We start from the raw sequence: 24,614 nt of genomic DNA on the forward strand, positions 1-24,614 counted from the left end.
GCTTTTTGTTCTGGATTGTTCTCAGGGTTCCCCCCCTCCCCACCCCAACCCCTCAACTGGCTCCTCAGCGAGTTTGGCTACTTCAGCGCGCCCTCTCGTGGTCATGTATGGAAGGTTCGGCATCGCCCTTCATTCTCCAGCGCAGTGTGCAAACCAAAGGGGCCGGTTCAGCCACACTTAAATTGTCATATTTAAACTAGACCCGCAAATTGTTACGCTTGAGCAACTGAACTGACTGAACTGAAACTGGAAAGTCTGTCTCAGCATGTGCCACTTTGTGGGTGGGGGCAGAAAGAACTGTCTAGATCAACAGACTTTAAAAAATTGTAATTACAAGGTTAATTACGATTTCAAATTTCAATACTTTAATTTCAAATACTTTCAAATACTTTAATTTCAAATACTTTCGAAGCTTATAATGTAAAAGATCAGTTTCCCCGGACAGTTTTCTCACATCTCAAATGGTATCACTTGTGTATTTCAGAAACCTCTATAATTTTCTTCTGCATAAGCATGCCCGTCTAACCTTTCCCCCCCTAAATGGGATCATATTATACATACTGTTTGGCACTTTGCTGCTTCTTCAGGCTCTTCTCTTACTAGTATACGTTGGAGAGAGTACCATGTGAGCACATACAGATCCATTTGTTTTAATCATCTTGCATTTCATGGAAGTACCATAATTTTTTAACCACTCCCCTGTTGATGAACATATAGCTTGTTGCAGCTATTTCTTCTTTTAATTGGTAGAAAATTGCTTTACAATTTTTCTGTTGGTTTCTGCTGTATGATAACTCAAATCAGTCATCATTATATATAATCCTTCCCTCCTGAGCCTCCGTCTTCTCCCCCCATCCACCCCCTTACGTCATCACAGAGCACCAGGCTGGGCTCCCTGTTATGTAGCAACTTCCCACTTCCTATCTTACACGTGATAGTGTATATGTCAATACCACTTTCTCAATTCGTCCCACTCTTACCTTCCCCTACTCTATCCATAAGTCCATTCTCTACTAAGTTCATCAGAAACATTTTTCTAGATTCCATATATTAATATATATGTTAATATATGATACTTGTTTTTCTCTTTCTGACTTACTTCACTCTGAATAAGAGGTTCTAGGTTCACACACCTCACTACAACGGACTCAAATTCATTCCTTTTTATGGCTGAGTAATATTACATTGTATAAATATACCACAACTTCTTTATCTGTAGATAGACATCGAGGTTGCTTCCATGTCCTGGCTTCTGTAAATATTGCAGCTACTTCTTTTTAATTACAACAGACCAGCACTGAATATTTTTGTTTATCTGTGCACATATTCCTGGAAGTGGGCACATTTCTGCTGAAATGGCCACCAAGGACAGTGTTGGTGCCTATCTGCTGCCCCTCTCCGGATTTCCTTTCACAAGCATTCACCGAGGACCTCCCGATTGCTAGACTGGGAGCTGAGGATACATACATAGGATCCATAAGCCATGCTCCTCACTCTAAGGTGCCCACAGTATCTGTGCAGTTGGACCAGTCAACAAACACACACCTGTAATATAATATGGTCTATGGTCTCCAGGCTATGTAAGAGGTAGAATGGAATGTACTGTGGCACACACAAGAAAGCTGTGCTCAAGCCTGGGGGAAGTCAGGAAGGCATCCGAGAGAAGGTGATAAGGCTTAGGTGTCACAACAAGTTTCTATGATGGGGCACGAAGAGGCCCTGCGGGATGGAGGGGAAGGAGGAAAAAAGATTCTTTGCGCATGAGCAGAGCTGCCCCTGGAGTTCTACATCAGTATGACAGTGATGGGAGGAGCTAGTTAGGAAAGGGGAGGGGCCAGGTAATCAGGGGCTTTGTCAATCACTCCAGGGAGCCTGGGTCTCATGGGGTAGGACAAAGTTTCTCAAAGTGGACTCTGGAGACCACCAGCTTCAGAATTCTCTACAGGAGAAGGATATCTTTATTTAAAAATGGAGCTTCTCAGGACTCGCCTGGATCTGTTGATGCGTGCTCTGTGGAGACAAATCTTTGCAATCTGTTTTTTCAAAATCAACTCTCTGGCCCATTTTTAGATTTACTAAAGTCGGAGAACCTTGCTGTTGGCAGTTGTAAATACACAATTTTTCATTAGCAGGTGTCAATGTTTATTTAAATCACTACCAGTCAGAAAGTCAAAAAAGTTGATTTAAAGAGTATTCAAGGGACACAGTCTATGTATCATTCAGGGGAAAAAATACAGGAAATAAGATTGTTAAGTTAGTTACAAGACTAGCTAGTTCCTAAAAGGCAAAAACTAAAAATCATGTTTGGGGTTGACTCTGTTTATGAGCTATAAAATTATAGCTGATCATACATCATACTCTTAGAATACGAGAACTGCATTTGATCAGTTGTGCATTGCTCATCAAAATCCTGTGACTATATTTCCTATGTGAAAAAGCTATATTTTTCAAAGTGTCAGCTGAGGGACAAGCCATTTAATTAGTAAATGTGCTAACTCAAGGCTCTTCACATCTTTTCTGTAAAGGGCCAGATGGTGAGTAATTTAAGCTTTCTGGGTCAAACATCTGTTTGATTACCCAACTCTGTCTTTTGTAGGACTGCAGTCATAGGTAATATGTGAATGGACATGGCTGTGTCCCAGTAAAACTTTATTTACAAAAACAGGTAGCAGGCCATATTTGGCCTGTTAACCTCTGCTAGTACTTCAATTCCAGGAACTCTGCCCACAACCACTGCGTGAACTGCCTCAAGTGCATACTTCTGGAGCTGTTATGGAAATCTCAGGTGAGAGCACCACTTTTAAGAGTAAGCACCAAGCACTCACTGCTATTCAAGAACCTTCTTTTCTCATTAGAAGATGTCAAGCTACATAGAATAGTTCTTTGTAGCAGGTGATTTCAAATTACCTGGGAATAAATTCTGGACTGATTAGGCTTGCATTTTACAATCAGAACTACAGGCATGGCAGCAACCCCAGGTCAATTCGAGTTTTGGGCATTTTCATTTAAGGAAGTCCCTGCTGATGACAGCTGTATCAACTGGAACCCTGAATAATTCGCCAAGATTGGAGATCCTCCGCTGCCCTGAATCCTAGTGACCTAGGATGCAAGTGAATGACTAGGTCCCAAACACAGACATTGGTGAACAGCCTAGTGCTTCCGCAGACTTATCAGAGTTTGTGGCGTGGCTGAGGGGAGTCAGCCTCCCAGGGAGGCTGTGGACTGGAGGCCTTGGCTTCTCACCACAGCGACATTTCCACGGGGCTCTTTCAGTGCCCTCACAATGTGAGGGCTGACTTTCCTCCAGTGAGATTCAAGACAAAAGAGGAGGGCATCTGGACTCGGAAGTCACATGCTTCCATTTCGCCATCATCCTTTGGGTTCCACAGCCCACTCTCTACTCAGTGTGATGCCAGGAGATGACACTCACTGGAGTCCTCATGGAGGCTGGCCACCAGAGTCACATTCTAGGGGAGAAGCTGAGTCTCTAGGGCAGATGTGGCAGGAATCATGGATGGAAAAGCAGCTTGGAGCTAGGGTTCCAAGGCCTATCATAGCCAAGTCTAAGAGTTTTAACTAGGAACCAACAACTGTAATTATTACAGGGATGTGACATGATCACTTTGCATGTAGGATGCTGGTGCTGCTGGGAGTCCCTTCAGAAGACAAGAGGTGAGGGGTTAGAGGCAAAGATCCATTTGGGAGCTATTGTAATAATGTAAATGGAGAGAGAGAGTAAGATGGTAAGGGGACAGGTAGGTTGCTATAACAAAGAAACAACCTAAGATGGTTGTTTCTCTCACACCTTGCAGTCCACGTTGGAGGTCTAGGGCTGGAATTGTGGTATGAAAGGGTTGGGGACCCAGGCTTCTTCCATCGTTTGTTTCTGTATCCTCAATACATGCTTCCACCTTATGATCCAAGATCTTGCCAGCATGCCTACCTTCCAGTCAGAGTGAAGAGAGAAAGTGACAGTGGAGGACAAGCTCCTCACCTATAGGAGCACAACCCAGAAACTGCATGCATCACTTCTGCTCCACACTTCATAGGTCAGAACTGAGTCACGTGACCACACCAGAAGCAAAGGAGGCTGGGAAATGTAGTCTTTATTTTGATCGGCCATGTGTTCGGGGAGGAAGAAGGTGAGGTTAATCATGCGGGACAACTAGCTCCCGCTATTCAGGAGCGACTATGGTGAGGGAGATGAGGCACAAGAATCAAGTGCTCTTTCTGAGGGAGATATAAAAGGATTCAGTGATTGAATGAATGAAGGAGATGAGGGAAAGGGAAGCACCTCAGATAACAATGACCTTGCCTGGAGATCTGGAACATGCACCACCCCCCTTCAGCCACTGATACCGCCTCTCTTTCCTTGGAAAATGTGAGCCCTCTGATGATTCTGCTCTTCCCCCAGCTCACTCGGGCTGCTCACCACCCCCAAATGTACTGCCAGCTGCTGTTTACTTAGGAAATGAAAACTAATTTTAGTGTTAGCTTTAGCACAACCTAATCTTGAAGCGAATCAGCTGCTGCCATTGAATAAGTATAAGGGACTTGAGAGTCAAATAGAAATGACTTCTGACTTACAGGTTGTATGCAGTCATCTACATCATAGCACAACCTTGCTCTGGAGATAAAAATAACCATTTCCACACTGAATTCTGAAAATACCATCTTCATTAGATTTGTTTTTTTCCTCCACCTGGGATGCTCTTCCTTTAAAGTCTCTGCTCAAATGCCACCTTACCAGTGACAGGTGGTGACCACACTGTGTACATCAGCACCCACTCACTCCACTGTGCTCAGAGTTACCACCCCCGTTACCACTCTAGAGTTCATTAGAACACCTATCACCATCTGACAAATGGTGTATTTTCTTGTCAAGTAGTTTATTATGTCTTTTTGCCCCTTTAATAGAGTACAAGCTCCATGAAGGTAGCAGCATATGCCTGCTGGTCACTGCTGTGTCTCTGGTGCCTAGATCAGAGAAAAATCTTGACGTTTATTTGAATATGGAAAATCTTGACATTTATTTGCATAATGGACATTGCCAGCAAACGTGGAAGGTATGAGAAACGGACTCTTGCAAATTCCTGGTGGCAATGTTATTCAAAACCAATTTCCTAGAAAACAATTTGGCTTGATTCTCTGTGCTTATCTTAAGGATACCATCAGCAGTGTAGACAAATATTTAGAACAGAGATTGGAAAATCTTTTCTGTAAAGAGGCAGATCATAAATACTCGATGTTTTGTGGGACATAGAATCTCTCTTGGAACTAGGAAACTCTGCTAGTGTAGACAATGAATGGGTATGGCTATGTGCCAATAAAACTTTATTTACAAGCATAGGCCAAGGGCTGGATTTGACTTGTAGGGCCATAATTTGTTGATTTAGATTTAGAAGAAAATGTCATTTATAATGGCATATATTGAGGATATTCTGAATATTCAACAATTGGGAATTACTTAAGTTATACTACATCCATAAGATGGAAATGATGTAGCTATTAAACATGGTGTTTTCAGAGAAATTGTAATGAACTGAGGATATGTTTAGAGATAATCATGTAAATGAGAATCAGATTAGCCATTAATTAAAAGCACAACCTCTGGAGTCAAAGAAATCTAAGCTTGACCCCAAATTGGACACTTGTGGTATTTGGTCCTGGGCAAATCGCTTAATTTCTGGTAAATCTTAGTTTTTTCATTTGAAAAATGGAGACAAAATATTACATATCCTGGAAGATAGTTGAGAGCTTATTAACTTAGTTTACTGTTGACTGTTACTTGTTGACTGTTGACTCAGTTTACTGTTAATATTGACCAGTGCATAAGTGCTTAGCAAGTAATTGTTTGCAAGTGGGTAACTTCAAAATGGATTTATTTTTATAACTTCACAGTTTGCAAAGCTGGGAGGAAACATCTGAGAGGCAAGCCTCTCAAAGTAAACTTATCCCAGCCTCAGTTCCACAAGGCTAGAGAAGGACTGTGATTGGCTCATTTTGAGTCACTTGTCAACATCTTGACCAATCAGTGTGTCAGAAAGTCAAAGTGCTGCCCATTGTCTCAGACTTGCTCACCTGCCTGTTCCTGTAGCATGGAGCATGGAAGGACAACCTGGATGCAATGGGTCATTGCTAGGAGCACCCGTGAGTGGCAGACTGTAGAGAAAGTGGCAGGTGAGTCTCTGTCATGCTGGAGCTTACAGGCTAGTGTGGTCTTGGGGAACTTGCTAGACTTTGGGGTGTAATGGGGTAGAGAAATTTCCAAGGTATGTGTCCTGGAGCTCGCTTCCTGTTATGGCCATATGTTCCAGCAGGTACTGAAGTTATGGTTACCGTTTTGGTTCTCTGGACTCCTATAATGTATATATGGTGTGGTGATTTCCACTAGTAGGGGCTGAGTAACCTGGTGTGGTTTTCAAGTGAAGGACTGCATTTTTGAAGTTTTAGTTATTCTCTTGCTTTTTCTTCCCTTCTCCCTCCACACAAAACTCCATTCTCTGCTTTATATTCTGTTTTACTTCTCTTTGTCTTTTCAAAATATTCTACATCTTTCTTCAGTTATAACTGCCCTCCTACTGATGATTTCCACCTGACATCTTTGCTTAACTCAGATTTTCACTCTTTGTACATTTAAAATTGAATTCAATTTTCAAAGCTCCCTTTACACCTAACACTTGCAAGATTAATCTAAGGTGTCCATATTCATTCGTGCATCAGAAATCTAATTGAATGTTAGTAGAAAATACAGATACTCCCTGGCTCTGCCATAGGCCTATGAATTCATATCTCTGAGAGTGAGTTTTTTGGTAGCATCCAGTCCCATCACTTCATGGCAAATAGAAGGGTTAAAAGTGGAAGCAGTGACAGATTTTCTTTTCTTGGGCTCCAAAATCACTGCGGATAGTGACTGCAGCCAGGAAATTAAAAGACACTTGCTCCTTGGAAGGAAAGCTATGACAAACCTAGATAGCGTATTAAAAAGCAGAGCATCACTTTGCCAACAAAGGTCCATATAGTCAAAGCTATAGTTGTTTTTTTTTTTTCCCAATAGTCATGTACGGATGTGAGAGTTAAACCACAAAGAAGGCTGAGTGCTAAAGAATTGATGCTTTCAAATTGTGGTGCTGGAGAAGACTCTTGAGAGTCCCTTGGACTGCAAGAAGATCAAACCAGTCAATTCTAAAGGAAATCAGTCCTGAATATTCATTGGAAGGACTAATGCTGAAGCTGAAGTGCCAATACTTTGGCCACCTGATGTGAAGAGCTGACATTGGAAAAGATCCTGATGCTGGGAAGGATTGAAGAAGAAAGGATAAGGGGGTGACAGAGGATAAGATGGTTAGGTAGCATCACCAACTCAATGGACATGAATTTGAGCAAACAATGGGAGATAATGGAGTCTGATGTGCCGCAGTCCGTGGTGTTGCAAAGACTCTCATGTGACTTAGCGACTGAACAACAACAACAAATTCTAACAAAATTTTCAGACGGGATTTAATGAATAGCTAGTTTGGGAAATCACTTGTCACTACTGAATTTATTACACTTGTAGTTTTACGTTAATTATATGTGGATGAATGTCTGTCTCCTCTGCAAGATCCTGAGCCTTATGAACATGAGAATGTGTCCACTCACTGTGCTGTTGTGCTCAGTCACTCAGTCGTGTCCGACTCTGCAACCCCATGGACTGTAACCCCCCAGGCTCTGCTGTCCATGGAATTTTCCAGACAAGCATACTGGAGAGGGTTACCATCTCCTCTCCAGGGGATCTTCCCCACCCAGGAATCGAATCCAGTTTCTTGTATCTCCGCCCTTAGCAAGTGAATTTTTTACCATTGAGGCGCCCGGAAAGCCCATACTGTGTTCAGTATGTATCCAGCACATACTGCATGTTAATACTGTATGTTTGTGGGAAAAAAATGAACCTCCTGCAACAGGATGTGACAGTGAGGTTTTCTCAGTCAACCAGCAGGTGGCGCAAGAGGCTAGGCCACGGTTAAGAATTACAAACCCATGTTTCAGTTCATTTCGGTCATGGGTGGGTTTACATTTTTTAAAAAATTGCTTTTTACGAACAGTTTCATAAATTTATGGAATACCTTCTGTGCACAATACATTAAAATCCTCTTGGAGATCCTTTTAAAATTCAGTTTAAAATGGAACTGTTAGATCAATACCCCTAGAAGAGGAATGAATTTCTGTTCTCTGACAATCTCCTTTAAGCACTTTAGAAAAGTACATGGTATATTTAAAAAATAAAAATATGACGGTACTGCTTGCACCTTTTTAGGCCTCTTTGCTTCCTTCTGTAAAGTGGAGGAGAAAAGACGGTTTCCAAAGTCACTTTCTTAGCATATGGGTGGGCTGAAGTGGCTTAGAAATTTTAGTCTTGATCTGAACGCTGGTTATACAGGTCTGCTCAGATAGTGAAAAATGTATCAAGCTGTATGCTTATGTTATGTACATCTTTATAATATATCTGTTCTTTTCCATATTCTTTTCCATTATAGGAATTCTATATTGAATATGCTATGCAGTAGGTCCTTGTTGTTTATCTAATTTATATATAACAGCATGCATTTGTTAGTCCCAGACTCCTAATTTGACCCTCTCCCCCTTTCCCCTTTGATAACCATAAGTTTGTTTTCTATGTCTGTGAGTCATAATAGGTGTACTTTTATGTGTGTATGTTATACTTCAGAAAAGTTAAAAAGAAAAAGCAAAACCAATAAAGGTCCACTATGAGTTTCCTATTACTGCCTTAATAAATTATCACAAATTTAGTGGCTTAAAACAACACAAACTTATGGTGCAGTTGCTATGGAAAACAGTATGTAGATTCCTAAAAAAATTATATATAGATTACCATATGATCCAGCAATACCATTTCTAGGTATATATTTAAAATAATTGAAGACAGTATCTTGAAGAAATATTTGCACATTCACATTCATCACAGCAATATTCACTACAGCCAAGAGGTAGAAACAACTTGAATGTGCATAAACTGATGAATGGATAAACGAAATATGGTCTTTACATGCAGTGGAATAATATTCAGCCTTAAAAAGGGAGGGCGGAATCCTACAGCATGGGCGAACGTTGGGGACATTATGCTTAGTGAGATGAGCCCATCGCAGGAGGACAAAAGCGCATGCTTCCATTTATATGAGGTACTGAAAGGGGTCCAGTTCTTACAGAACAGAACGTAGAATGGTGATTGACAGGCCCTGGGGGCAGGCATGGAGGGTTGTCCAATGGGTATGAAGTTTTACCCTATGAAAAGAGAGTGCATAGGTTTAACATAGCTCCACTGTGTACCTAAAAATGCCTAACATGGTAGAGTTTGTGTAATGTGTTTTTCACAAATAATAATGGTAATAAGAACAACCCCACAGATTTACTGTCTTACAGGGCAGAAGTCTGAAATGGATCTTCCTGGGCTCAAATCAAGGTGTCTGCAGGACATCCGTTTTCTGGACGTTCTGGGGGAGGTTCAGTTTTCTGCCCCTGTGAGTTTTGGCGGAATTTGGTTCCTTGCAGTTACAGAGTGGGAGTCCCAGTTTTCCAGCTGGCAGTCAGCTGAGGGTTACTCTTGGCTTCTAGAGCTGTCACGTTTCTTGATTCATCCTCTATCTACAAAGCCAGCAGTGGTGAGTTGAGTCTTTCTCATGTGGAATCTCTCGGACCTAACTCTTCTACCTCCCTCTTCCATTTTTAAGGACTTGTGTGATTAAATTGGGCTTCCCAGGTGGCGCTAGCGGTAAAGAACCCACCTGCCAGTGCAGGATACACAGGAAGTGAGGGTTCGATCCCTGGATGGGGAAGATCCCCTGCAGGAGGGCACAGCAACCCACTCCAGTATTCTTGCCTGGAGAATCCCATGGACAGAGGAGCCTGGCGGGCTATAGTCCATGGGGTCATATAGAGTCAAACACAACTGAAGTGACTTTGTATGCACCCACGTGATTAGATTGGGCCCATCTCCATAATCTCCCCATTTCAAGATCTGTAACTTAAATCTGCAAACTCCTTTGTGTCATGTTAGGTAACTTATTCACGATTTCTGGAGAATTAGGATGTGGGCATCTTGGGGGTGTTCTTTATTCTGCCCACTACAGGCCCCTTCCAGCCCTCACCTGATCATTCTCATTTACCTGCCCGTGATGGCAGGAGAGAAGATAATCACGAGATTGGATGCCAGTATTGCTCCTCATATGAATATAAGGGTCTGTCTTTATTGAGACTTTATTATATGCCAGGCACATTTGAAGCATATCGGAGGCCTCATATAAGTCTTCTCAGGGGTAAATGTCATTATTTTACAGCCAAGGAAACAGAAGCTTAGCACAGTTAATTAACCTGTTTAATGTCTCAATGACACTAATAACGAATTTGCTGTAAATTTGGGATTTACATTTATACAGTCTGCATGCTTAATCAATTGGCTTTACTGCCTCTTTAATAAATATAATGATGTTGATGGCAAAATATTAATTTAAAAGATGATTATACTTGTGCATTTAAAAGAAATATGAATAAGAAGTGAGTTAAAAAAAAGTGGGAATTAGACATAGTATCACATTTATTTTATAATCAAACACATCAGAGCTAATAGGGAAGGCAGTTACTTGTCCAAGTTCCCACAGCCAGTTGCAGTTTTAGAACCTTAGTCTCTTCAGACTAGAAGGGTCTTGAACTGGTAATCTTTTTCATTTGGGTAGGACCTTGTATAGCTAGCATGCAGAGAAAATCCAGTTTTGAGGGTGTATATGTGGTGATGGGAGCATAATTATTAACTTGATTCTCTAATCGAATGTGAAAGGAGGCATTCTTTCAACTCTTGCTTGTGTTCAGGAGACCACAGTTGCCCTCCTGCAACCGGAGTCCTGATTTTAATCCTGTGTCTAGCCCTCTCCATGTGACTCCAGAATAAATCCTGATTGGTCTAAGCCCACAATGATAGCCTCGGCTTGCTGCTGCTGCTGCTAAGTCGCTTCAGTCGTGTCCGACTCTGTGCGACCCCATGGACTGCAGCGCACCAGGCTCCTCTGTCCCTGGGATTTTCCAGGCAAGAGTACTGGAGTGGGGTGCCATTGCCTTCTCCCAGCCTGGGCTTAGCAATGGGCATTTGGTCCTGATCTGGCCAATGGGATGAGAGGGGGATCTGCTGGGGTCTCCTGGGAAAGAATCTCTGTTCTTCTTCAAAAGAAATGTGTAAGAAGAAGAGGTCCCCTTCCTCCTGCTCTGAACATTGTTGAGCACTAAACTAATCTGCCCCCTGATTTCCTCTGTTTAAGCCACTGGCAGCTGGCTTTCTGCATACTTGCAGATGGACCATCCCAAATGGCTCACACTTGCCTATTTAGTCTCTGTTTTCCACATCATTTATAGTTTGTCTCAAGACCAATAGCAATAGCTCTGTTGGATGGCATCAACAGCTTACTGAGCCCTCTGATTCTCACCGTGAGATGCTCCAGGACGTTCCTCGTGCCACACTTGTTGAATATCCACTTCATGTCCAGCACTGCACATACATTTTCAGACTCAGAGAAATGAAATGTTTGCTCAGTGTCACAAAGCTAGTAATTATCTGAGCTGCACAACACTTTTTTTTTTGGCCCCAGGGAAGCTGCCTCATCTTTCCCAAATGCAGGAAGGAGTCCATTTAGCAAAGACAGTGATGAGAATGGCTGAGCCCATTCCAGAAAGAGTTCACAGCTCTACCCCATTGCTGTTGTTCAGTGGCTGTCATGTCCAACTCTTTGAGACCCCATGAACTGCAGCACACCAGGCTTCCATGTCCTTTACTGTCTGCCAGAGTTTGGGCAAATTCATGTTCATTGAGTCAGTGATGCCATCCAACCATCTCATCCTCTGTTGTCCCCTTTTCCTCCTACCCTCAATCTTTCCCAGCATCAGCCGAGCACTGGGTCTTTCCCAGTGAGCTGGCTCTTCGCATCAGATGGCCAAATTATTGAAGTATCAGCATCAGTCCTTCCAGTGAATATTCAGGGTGGATTTTCTTTAGGATTGTCTATTGACAGAGGAGCCTGGTGGGCCGCAGTCCATGGGGTCGCTAAGAGTCGGACAAGACTCAGCGACTTCACTTTCACTTTTCACTTTCATGCATTGGAGAAGGAAATGGCAACCCACTCCAGGGTTCTTGCCTGGAGAATCCCAGGGACGGGGGAGCCTGGTGGGCTGCCGTCTATGGGGTCGCACAGAGTCGGACACGACTGAAGCGACTTAGCAGCAGCAGCAGCAGCAGCAGCAGTGATCTTCTTAACATCTCCATTTTACAGATAAGAAAACTGAGGCACAATGCACTTAATAACTTGGCAGAATTAGCATTTGAGACTCCCTCCTCATAAGCTAATTGACAGAAAGGAACTAGCAACTGTTGAGGGAATCTTGATCTGGGGAGTTGGAGGTGGTTGTTAATTAAAAACAAACAACAACACCACAAAATCAACTTTTTTCCAGGTTTATAGAGAGATACTTAAAAGAAAGCAGTCCTGTAGTTCCCCAGAGGCAACCACTCATCAGTTTCTTGTATTTCTTTTCTTGGGAATTAAAGATTGTTTGAACCAAAGCCATTCCCAAGGTATTAGTCTGAGAAGAAATAGGGAAGCAAAAGGAGAGATGAGATAAATACTTTCCATGAGAAAAGCAATAGGTGCTGGGCAGTTGGTGGGAGATAACGTTTCCTCTTCTGTTCTGTGAGGTATTTTCCCCACACAAATGTGTTACTTATTTAAAAGTCTGTTTTTTAAAAATTTCCAGATAATAAGAGTAAATTCCAAAATAATTATATTGATTACTAGAACACTGATTTATTTTTCCTTTTACTTTGGCTTTCTATAACTAGTGTATCAAGATATAATCTATGGGGGGAGGAATATGGTGGGGGGAGTGGAAGTTACAAAGTACTGGGCATAAGATAGGCTACAGGGATGTAGTTTACAACATGGGAAAAGAGCCAATATTTTGTAATAACTGTAAATGGAATGTAACCTTTAAAACTGTAAAAGAAAGATCTGTATACCATGACATTCACTCATTTAGATGGAATACTTCAGTGGCTCTTATATTTTACAGTTGGTTTGTTCAAATCTGGATCTAAACAAGGGTGACACATTGCATTCAACTATTATGTCTCTTAAATCCCTCTCCTTTCTTCTTTCTCTTTGAACATTTTTTGGTGGTAAATTTTTATTATAAATGGAACAGACACTGGAAGCCACACACAAAAGACTAGCTTAGTGAATCATGATCGAGCAAACTTTTGACATCAGAGAATGCCTTCAAACCACTTATGTCACCAGATTGCTTGTTAAGCTCTAATTGTCACGGAGAATTACAATGCTTTCTCCCTCTCCCCCAATTTCTTGATTAATGTTTCTAGGGATTCAAAAAAGTGTATGAAATTTCCAAGAAATACTCATGGAAATACCACTGTCCAGTGGGTTTTTGAATGAAGCCCAGGCACAGGGTTGCCAGCTAAAATACAGGATGCTTGTTTAACCCAAATTTCAGATAGACAGCAATCTTCTAGCACAACTATGTCCCAAATCATCCATGGGGTATACTGCAAAACTATTCATTATATATTTGAAATTCAAACTCACCTGGGTGTCTTGGGGTTTATTTGCTTAATCTGGCAACCCTGCTGCTGCTGCTGCTTCTGCTGCTGCTGCTGTGCTGCTTCAGTCGTGTCCAACTCTGTGCGACCCCATAGACGGCAGCCCACCAGGCTCCCCTGTCCCTGGGATTCTCCAGGCAAGAACACTGGAGTGGGTTGCCATTTCCTTCTCCAATGCATAAAAGTGAAAAGTGAAAGTGAAGTCGCTCAGTCGTGTCCGACTCTTAGCAACCCCATGGACTGCAGCCCACCAGGGTCCTCCATCCATGGGATTTTCCAGGCAAGAGTACTGGAGTGGGGTGCCATTGCCTTCTCCGCTGGCAACCCTACCAGGCAGCTAATCAGGCTAGGATCCTGGGACATAGAAAAAACACACCTAGGCAGCTGGTTTCTCAATGAGCTGCGGAATCGATAGCCCTGGTGTTGGTACTGTCTTTAAGACTTGGGTTCAGCCTTACTCAGTTGACTACCTAATTACATTACCCATGTCCTGTCTCCATTTAAAACTGGATATTTTCTCTGAATGTCAGCTTAACTTGTTTGGGCCCCTAAGTAACACCTCTTTCTATTTTTTTCTTTTTAAAAATATAAACATTTTTTACAGAATAGTTTTAGATTTATAGACAAATTATAAAGATAGTACAGAGACTTCTCATATATCCCACACCCAAATCCCCTATTGTTAACACCTTACCTTCGTGCCGTACGTTTGTCACAATTAATAAATCAATATTGATAAATTACTATTAACTGGAGTTCATACTTTATTCAAGTGTTTTTAGTTTTTAACCTGAGGTCATATTTCTGCTCCAGGAGCTCATCCAGAAATACCGTATTTCATCCAGAAATACCGATGTCAATCAGAAATACCATATAGGTGTCCCTTGGCACTGGCAGTTTCTCAGATTTTCCTTGTTTTTGAGGACCTTAACAGTATTGAGGAGTACTAGACAGGTATTTTAGAGAAGGTCACAGAACTCAAGGTTGTCTAAAGTTTTTCTCATAATTAGACTGTGGGTTACGGGTTTCAGGAGGAGGGCCACATGGGTGGGTTTTTCTCATCACATCACACCATGGGTGCGTAGCATCGCCATGCTTCTCACTGTGCTGCGGCCTTCATCACCTGGCTGGGCAGTATGTGTTTGGTTTCTCCACTGTAAGGATGCTCGTTCCCACTTTTCATACCGTGCTCTTTGGAAGGAAGGCACTGTGTATAGCCCACACTTAAAAAGTGTACCTTACATTCTACCTCCTGGAGGTCAGAGCATCTGTGTAAATTACTCAGAATTTGCTTGCTTGAGAGAATCTCTTGTCCATGCTCCTTATTTATTTAACCATTTATTTATATCAATATGGACTCTCATGAGTTTTAATATTTTTTACGTAAGGTAGTAACCCAATACTTTATTTTGGTGCTCAAATTATTCCAGCTTTGGCCATGGGCGCTCTCAGTTGGCTCCTGTGTCCCGTTGACATCCCGCTTTGTGGTTTTTCATTGGAGCGCTTCCTTACTTCCTGCATTATAAGATGCTCTGGGCTCATCTTGCGTATTTCTCGTTCCTGTCCTAGAATCAGCCATCTCTCTAAGGAGCCCTGTCTCCTTGTATTGGAGAATGGTATTAAACATCTAGATATGAGAGCTCTAAATGCTTATTGCTACCAAGGTGTCCTTGCTTCTCAGCCCTCTCAGTGGACAGTGCAAAGAAAAGTATCTGTATACTAACTTGTGTATTTGCACGTGACAGTAAATATTTCTATATGGAACCATCTGAGTGTATATTAAGCTAAGCATGCATTTATACTGAGGTTTCCAAGGCGAATGCATCACCACATGGATCACTCCAGCCTTCTCTGCTGATCTGTACTCTCCCATTCCAAAATGAGAGCCTTGACTTTCACCCATGGCCATCAATTTACTTCATTGTTCAGTTCAGATTGACACATCGTGGGGTGTGTTTGTTATGACAAGTGATTCTACTCATGGAAATTTATCCTATTGAGAAATTCTCCCAAGAAGATAAAGATGCATATGAGAGGAAGTTCATTGGTAGACTGACTCTTTGCCAAAATTTGGTTCCCCTTCTTTTGTGGGAGGATTACACTTCTCTGTCATTTGAACTCAGGCAAGACCAGGTGACTTGTTTGAGTCAAAAATGTGAACAGGTTACACGTGTCACTTTCTGGTAGAAGGTTTAAGCCTTTGTGAGTCTTGTCACCCTCCTTTGTGCTACACCGTTCTGCTAATTGCTGCTGCTGCTAAGTTGCTTCGGTCATGTCCGACTCTGTGCGACCCCAGAGACAGCAGCCCACCAGGCTCCCTGTCCCTGGGATTCTCCAGGCAAGAACACTGGAGTGGGTTGCCATTTCCTTCTCCAATGCATGAAAGTGAAAAGTGAAAGGGAAGTCACTCAGTCGTCTCCGACTCTTAGCGACCCCATGGACTGCAGCCTACCAGACTCCTCCGCCCATGGGATTCCAGGCAAGAGTACTGGAGTGGGTTGCCATTGCCTTCTCCGTCTGCTAATTGCAGATAATGGCAACTCCAGCAGCCTGGTTCTGGAAGTGAGGATGACAGAGGGCAGAGCCCCAGCTGACCAAGGATGGAAATGTATCATGTTGGTGTTGTTCAGTTGCTAAGTTGTGTCTAACTCTTTGTGATCCCATGGACTGTGGTACCCCAGGCTTCCCTGTCCTTCACTATCTCCCGGAGTTTTCTCAAACTCATGTCCACTGAGTTTCAGTGATGCCATCCAACCATCTCATCCTCTGTCGTCCCCTTCTCCTCGTGCCCTCAATCTTTCCCAGCATCAGGGTCTTTTCTAATGAGTCAGCTCTTTGCATCAGGTGGCCGAACTATTGGAGCTTCAGCAATAGTCCTTCCAATGAACAGTCCTTCCAATGTTCCAATCAAAGGAACAGTCTTCCTTTGATTTCCTTTAGGATTGACTGGTTTGATCTCCTTGCAGTCCAAGGGACTTTCAAGAGTCTTCTCCAGCACCACAGTTTGAAAGTATGAAGTCTGCGCTCAGCCTTCTTTATGGTCCAGCTCTTACATCCATACATGACTACTGTAAAAACCATATACGGCTCTTTGTTGGCAAAATGATGTCTCTGCTTTTTAATATGCTGCCTAGGTTTGTCATAGCTTTTCTTCCAAGGAGCAAGTGTCTTTTAATTTCATGGCTGCAGTTGCCACCTGCAGTGATTTTGGAGCCCAAGAAAATAAAGTCTCCTACTGTTTCCATTCCCCCCCCATCTATTTGCAATGAAGTGATGGGACCAGATGCAGGAAATAAAACTTTCTCAGCTACTGAGGCTTGAAATGTTCATTATAGTTTACCTAAACTAGCCCATCGGAGAAGGCAATGGCACCCCACTCCAGTACTCTTGCCTGGGAAATCCCATGGTCGGAGGAGCCTGGTAAGCTGCAGTCCATGGGGTCGCTAAGAGTCGGACACGACTGAGCAACTTCCCTTTCACATTTCACTTTCATGCGTTGGAGAAGGAAATGGCAACCCACTCCAGTGTTCTTGCCTGGAGAATCCCAGGGACGGGGGAGCCTGGTGGGCTGCCGTCTATGGGGTCACACAGAGTCAGACACGACTGAAGTGACTTAGCAGTAGCAGTAAACTACCCCTTCCTGACTGAGTTTGTAACACTGAAACTGGAAGTAATGCAAATATCTATCAATAAGAGTCTAAGTTAATGCATTCTGGTGCACTTCAACGGTAGTCTGTTAGTGCAGCCCTTGTCAAAAAAAGAGAAAAGGCTATTACTAAGGTGGAAAATGTCCATATTGTTAAGTGAAAAAAATATGTATAACACTTTATTCAGTATGATCACATTGTTGTCAAAGAAATAATTTATAGACGTATGTTACTATGTGCATAGGGAAAAAACCGCTGGAGGAATATATTCCGAACTGTCAGCAGGAGCTCTCTGTACATTTTAGATTTTTGTCTTGTTTGAATTCTTACAAGTCCTGAATCTAGATTCCCTCTGCTCTGGGCTGGATCTGTTTCATCTGTCATTTGGCAGCTACTAGATTATGCAAATTGGCTTTCCTCTCGGATGGATTTGACAGTCTACCAGGTTAAGCCTGGGGGCAAACACGTGGACTTGTTAAGTGCGGACAGGCTAATAAGTAAGGCAATTTGAGCATCATTCCTGGAATTTTTTCCAAGCCCATCAAAAGCACAGAATATAATTAGTACTTATCTTAATTCTCAGCGTAAACAATGGTGATTATAAGCTGATGAAGACTTAGATGCTTTCTGCACCTCCATTTGTCACTTATGATTCTTGGCTAATTATTTTCACCGAGTAGTTTTAATAAGGAGACAGGATGGGGGTGAGGGACTGGTCTTATTCATCTTTAAATCCTCAGTATCTGGCTCTGGGTTGACCCAAAGTAGGTATTCAATTCATGTGACTCAGAAAATATCCGTTTTCAATAATATTGTTATTTTTAAAATATTTATTTTATTAAAAATCATCATACATTAAAATTGACTTTTTGGTATGCAGATCTATGAATTTTAACCCATGCATAGATTTCTGTAACCATCATCACAATCAAAATATAGAACTGTTTCATCACCTCAAAAACCCCACTGTGTTTTTTTGTTATAATTACATACTTTCCCACCCAACTCTTGGTAAACACTGACATGCTTTGGGTCAGATACAGATTTATTGTCTCAAAAATGTCGTATAGGTATGATTGTCTATATGGAGACCTGGGTTCAACCCTTGGGTTGGGAAGATCCCCCTGGAGAAGGAAATAGCTATCCACTCCAGTATTCTTTCCTGAAGAATTCCATGGACAGAGGAGCCTGGCAGGCTACAGTCTGTGGGGTCACAAAGAGTCAGACATGACTGAGCGATTTTCACTCGCACTTTATAGATGATCATTGGAGACTGGCCTCTGTCACTCAGTTTTTTGTTACTGAATAGTATTCATTGGATGGTCTCACCGACTCTATGAACACAAGTCTGAGCAAGCTCCAGGAGTTGGTGATGGACAGGGAAGCCTGGTGTACTACAGTCCATGGGGTCGCAAAGAGTCAGACACGACTGAGTGACTAAACTGACTGATTCTTCAATAACATTGTATTTTGAGCACCAACTATGTGCCAGGTGCTGTAGGTATTGGGGACAAAAACCAAAGACGGGGCAGATATGGATCCTATAGGTTTAGAGCTTAGAGACGGGGCAGATATGGATCCTATGGGTTTAGAGCTTAGAGACATCCACAGTGGATTCACAGAATGTCATAGCCCTAAGGGGGCTCAGAGATGATGGAATCGCTAGATACTCAAAGTGTGATCTGTGCTCCAGGAACACCAACCCTCCCTGAGAACTTGTTAAAAATTACAGACCCTCAGGCCCCTCTCCAGAACAACTGAGTCACAGTCTGTACAGTAACAAGATTCCCAGGTGACTCCTCTGCATCATTCACAGAGTGCAGACATTCCTACATCCCTTTACATGAATATCCTGTCACGAGCTTTTAGTGCTCAGCAGTAAAAGTTCAGTTTATGCTTCAGCAGTCAGCCCCTTCCATGATGAGCAGATCCAATTATTTGCAGTTTTTCTTAGTCTAAATGGAAATTTGCTTTTGTGTAAATTCCACACTGTCATCCGACTTCTGACTTTTGGGTCAATCCAAAGCACACATACTCTTCTTTCATCTAATATCTCTTTGGTTATTTACAGACTTCATGTTATTTTCTCCCAATGAGGCACCTCCAGATGCTGTGATCATTCTTTATATTCATTTATTCATCACTTAAGATATTTTTATTGGTACCTACTACGTGCAGTTAACAGATCTGACTTACTTCAGAACATTTTTTACAGAGTTAAAGTGGGTTATCTGGCTGTTAAAGTGCTGAGTATTTCTGATAAGATATAAATGAAGAAAAGTTTTAAAGGAAGTATTTAGTATGGATAGCTAGAACTGGAAGAACAAGCCCAGGTGCTACTTAGGTAGGTAACCACAATATACCGTTTAAAGAAAGCTTGTTTGCTGCTATTCAGCTCTGTTACCGTATAATCCTCTGATTTTTCAAGACAAATCAGAAATGTGGATTTTGATGTGAATTTTCTGATTTTTAGATGTGTGCAATTATACCATCAGGGTTACCAACTGCTAACTGAATCTTCTAAGGATGGATTAGCAGAAAAAGCGTTTATGGAAAAGGTTTATTAGGTGGCTCAGAAAATTAACTGCACGGTGGGGAACTGAACTCAGAAGATGGGCAACATCCACAAGAGGTCCAGCAGCTAAGAACTCGGCCAGGTCATGTCAAGAGAGCAGGCTGGTAAAAAGCTAACATCGGCACCACTGCCACAGGACATTGAGAAATGCCCCCCTAATCAATCCCATTGCCTTTGCATCTTCCAGTTGCCGCTATGTTCAGAACACTGGGTGTGAACTTCAACTGACACAACGTGGTTTGCATGTCCCACCAACCCTGGCTTTCAGGGAACTGAGAATATTTGCCCTTTTCTAATATTTTGAAAAGAGGGTAAGGAGTTATTTAGGGGCTTTCCTGGTAGCTCAGCTGGTAAGGAATCCGCCTTCAATGCAGGAGACCCTGATTTGATTTCTGGGTCAGGAAATAACCCTGGAGAACGGATAGGCTACCCACTCCAGTATTCTTGGGCTTCCCTGGTGGCTCAGATGCTGAAGAATCCACCTGCAACATGGGAGACCTGGGTTCAATCCTTGGGTTGGGAAAATCCCCTGGAGGAGGGCATGGTAACCCACTCCAGTATTCTTGCCTGGAGAATCCCCATGGACAGAAGAACCTGGAGGGATACAATCCATGGTGTCGCAGAGTTGGACACGACTGAGTGATTAAGCACAGCACAGCACAAGGACTTATTTAGGAAGTTTAAATAGAAAGAGTTGAGCACAGAAACTGTATTAGGAATGCTTTTGGCTGCAAGTTGCTATAAATAGTTTAAAACACAAGCACACAAGAAACTAGAGACTGGAAGTATTTATACTGACCTGACTCAGTATTTCCCCAGTGTCATCAAGGACCAGGCTCTTTCTCTTTACACACACATTGTTCAGATACTGACTTTTTTTTTTAGACCTTTTTTTTTCTACTGGAGTATAGCTGATTAACAATGTTGTGATAGTTCTGGTGAACAGCCAAGAGACTCAGTCATTCATATACATGTATCCATTCTCCCCCAAATTCTCCTCCCATCCAGGCTGCCACATAACACTGAAGGTCTTTGTTGGTTATCCATTTTAAATATAGCAGTGTGTACATGTCCATCTCAAACTCTCTAACTACCCCTTCCCCTTTTCCTTCCCCCCAGCAACCGTAAATTCATTGTCTAAGTCTGTCTCTATTTTGTAAGTAAGTTCATTTGTATCATTTCTTTTTAGATTCCACAAATGAGGGATGTCATATCATATTTCTCCTTCTCTGACTTCACTCAGTATGACAATCTCTAGACGCATCCATATTGCTGCAAATGGCATTATTTTATTCTTTTTCATGGTTGAGTTATCATCCAGTGTGTGTGTATATATATACACACACACACACACACCACATCTTCTTTATCCATTCCTCTGTTGATGGACATTCAGGCTTCTTCCATGTCTTGGTTACTGTAAACAGTGCTGCAATGAACACAGGGGTGCATGGTACTTTTGGATCATGTTTCTTTCCAGGTATATGCCCAGGAGTGGGATTGCAGGGTCATATGTTAACTCTGTTTTTACTTTTTTAAGAAACCTCCATACTGTTCTCCATAGCGGCTGTATCAATTTACACTCCCACCAACAGTGCAGGAGGGTTCCCTTCTCTCTATACCCTCTCCAGCATTTAGTGCTTGTGGATTTTTGGATGATAGCCATTTTGATTGGTGTGAGGTGATAGCTCATTGTAGTTTGGATTTACATCTCTCTAATAATTAGTGATGCTGAACATCTTTTCATGTGCCTCTTGGCCATCTGTATGTCTTTTTGGAGAAATGTCTATTTAGGTCTTCTGTCCACTTTTTGATTGGGTTGTTTGTTTTGATGCTGTTAAGCATCACGAGCTGTTTGTAGATTTTGGAGACTAAGCCCTTCTTGGTTACATCATTTGCAAGTATTTTCTCTCAGTCTGTGAGTTGTCTTTTCATTTTGTTTATTGTTTCTTTTGCTTGCAAAAACTTTAAGTAGATCCCATTGGTTTATTTTTGGTTTTGTTTCCCTTATTCTGGGAGATAGATCAAAAAAGATATTGTGATTTATGTCAGAGAGTGTTCTGTCTGTTTTCCTCTAGGCGTTTTATAGTGTCTGGTCTCATATTTAGATCATTAATCCATTTTGAGCTTATTTTTGTATATGGTATTAAGGAATGATCTAATTTCCTATTTTTTACATGTATCTGTCCAGTTTTTCCAGCATCATTGTTGAAGAGAAAGACTGTCTTTCCAACTTTGTGTAGTCTTGCCTCCTTTGTCATAGATTAGTTAACCATAGATGTATGGGTTTATTTCTGGGTTTTCTATTCTGTTCCATTGATCTATATTTCTATTTTTGTGCCAGTACTGTTTTGATGACTGTAGCTTTGTAGAATAGCCTGAATGAAGCCAGGAGGTCTGATTCCTCCAGGTCCATTTTTCTTTCTCAAGATTGCTTTGGCTATTTGGGGTCTTTTGTGTTTCTATACAAATTTTGAGAGTTTCTTGGTTTAGTTATGTGAAAAATGCCATTGGTAATTTGACAGGGATTGCATTGAATCTGTAGATTACCTGGGGAGTATACTACTTTTCACAATGTTGATTCTTCCAATCCAAGATATGGTATATCTCGCCATCTATTTGTGCCTTCCTCGGTTTCTTTTCTCAGTATCTTATAGTTTTCAGAGCACAGATACTTTGTCTCCTTAGGTAGATTTATTTCTAGGTATTTTATATTTTTTGATATAATAGTTAATGAAATCATTTCTTTAATTTCTCTTTCTGATCTTTCATTGTTAGTGTATAGAAATGCAACAGATTTCTGTGTGTTAATGTTGTAAACTACAACTTCATCAAATTCTTTGATGAGTTTCTATTAATTTTCTGGTAGCATCTTTAGGATATTCTATGTATAGTATCATGTCATCTGCAAACAGTGACAGTTTAATTTCCTCTTTTCCAATTTGGATTCCCTTTGCTTCTTTTTCTTCTCTGATTGCCATAGGTGGGACTTCCAAAACTATTTGAATAAAAGTGGTGAGAGTGGACATCTTTGTCTTGTTCCTGATCTTCGTGGAAATGCTTTCAGCTTTTCAATATTGAGTGTAATGTTAGCTGTCGGTTTGTCATATATGGCTTTTATTATGTTGAATGTGTTCCCTTTATGTAGATGCTGGCTTTTTTCACACTTAGTCCTCTTGTCTCATGATCATTAAACGGCTACCACAGCACCACCATCATGTCTGCATTCCAACTGTAAAAAGGGGATGGGATGGCAACCTTCAGTGCTCTTCATGAGGGTCAAAAAAGCCCAGCAGGTCTTGACTTATAATTACTGGGCCAAAGTTTGGTCACACGACCACATTTAGCTTCAGGGTGGGCTAGGACAGTGAGTATCTCACTTTCTTTTTCTTCAAACTTTTTTCTTATTTTTGATAACTTTAGTTTGAAATAATTTCAAACACAGCAAACTTGCAGGAATAATATAAAGAACATCCATACACCCTGCACTCACATTCTCCAATTAACTTTTTGCCACATTTGCTTTATAATTCTCTATTTTTCTGAATTATATAAAAATAAAGCGCAAACAGACTGCTCTTTATCTCTACATATTTCAGAGTATATTTCACAAGTTTATTCTTATATAAAACCAGTAGAATAACCCAAATCAGGAAATGACAAAAGTACCTGGACTTTTTCAATCTCTATAGTGGATATGGGCAGAGAGAAAGGGACTGGGAATAGCCGTTAGGGTTCCAACCATAGCAACTAATTTTTTAAAAGTTTTCACTGGGACTTCCCTGGTGGTGCAGTGGTTAGGACTTGGTGATTTCACTGCCACGGGCCTGGGTTCAATCCCTGGTGGGGGGAACTAAGATCCCCAAAAACCGTGCAGCACAGTCCAAAAAGGTTTCCACTATGCAAAAGAAGGAGATCTAACCAGTCAATCCTAAAGGAAATCAGTCCTGAATATTCATTGGAAGGACTGACGCTGGAGCTGAAGCTCCAATACTTTGGCCACCTGATGCGAAGAACTGACTCATTGGAAAAGACCCTGATGCTGGGAAAGATTGAAGGTGGGGGGAGAAGGGGAGGACAGAGGATGAAATGGTTGGATGGCATCACTGACTCAATGGACATGAGTTTGAGTAAACACTGGGAGTTGGTGATGGACATGGAGGCCTGGTGTGCTGCAGTCCATGGGGTCACAAAGAGTCAGACATGACTAAGTGAACTGAATTGAAATGATACAAAACAAACTGTGTCTATGAACTAAATCTAGCCAGTGTGAAAGTCACTAATTTGCTTTAACCGCTTTAAACTTCTTGCTGAACTATCTTTGTTTTAGAATACTGAGAAAATTTGTATAGTATACATTTCTACTTTTTGTGTGTTGATACCCTTTACTCTCTGAATGGTGTTAGAATCCATTGGAGATAACAGATAAGTCTGGTTAAAGGGTATTATTCTCTCCAAATTTTATCAAAATAGGTAAAAAATGGACAGTTTCTTTTCCTTCAATTCCCTTTTAATGTCAATTTCCTGAAAATGTCCCTGAATTATATAATTACATTGCTTTAATTCTCACAATTTATAATAAAATCAGAAGAAACAAGAGGGATATTGAGAGTTCTTCCTTTTCTGCCAGCAAAATTAAATTCAAGTTGTGCTGGAGAGATAGGAGGCAGGACACATGGAGTAATATTTTTGTATTATCCTTTTTAGTGAAATGGAAGGTATAAAGTGTTATTTAAAAAGT

The sequence above is a fragment of the Bison bison genome, unplaced genomic scaffold (genome assembly GCF_000754665.1).
Source record: "Bison bison bison isolate TAMUID 2011002044 unplaced genomic scaffold, Bison_UMD1.0 scf7180017864072, whole genome shotgun sequence".
Taxonomy (NCBI): domain Eukaryota; kingdom Metazoa; phylum Chordata; class Mammalia; order Artiodactyla; family Bovidae; genus Bison; species Bison bison.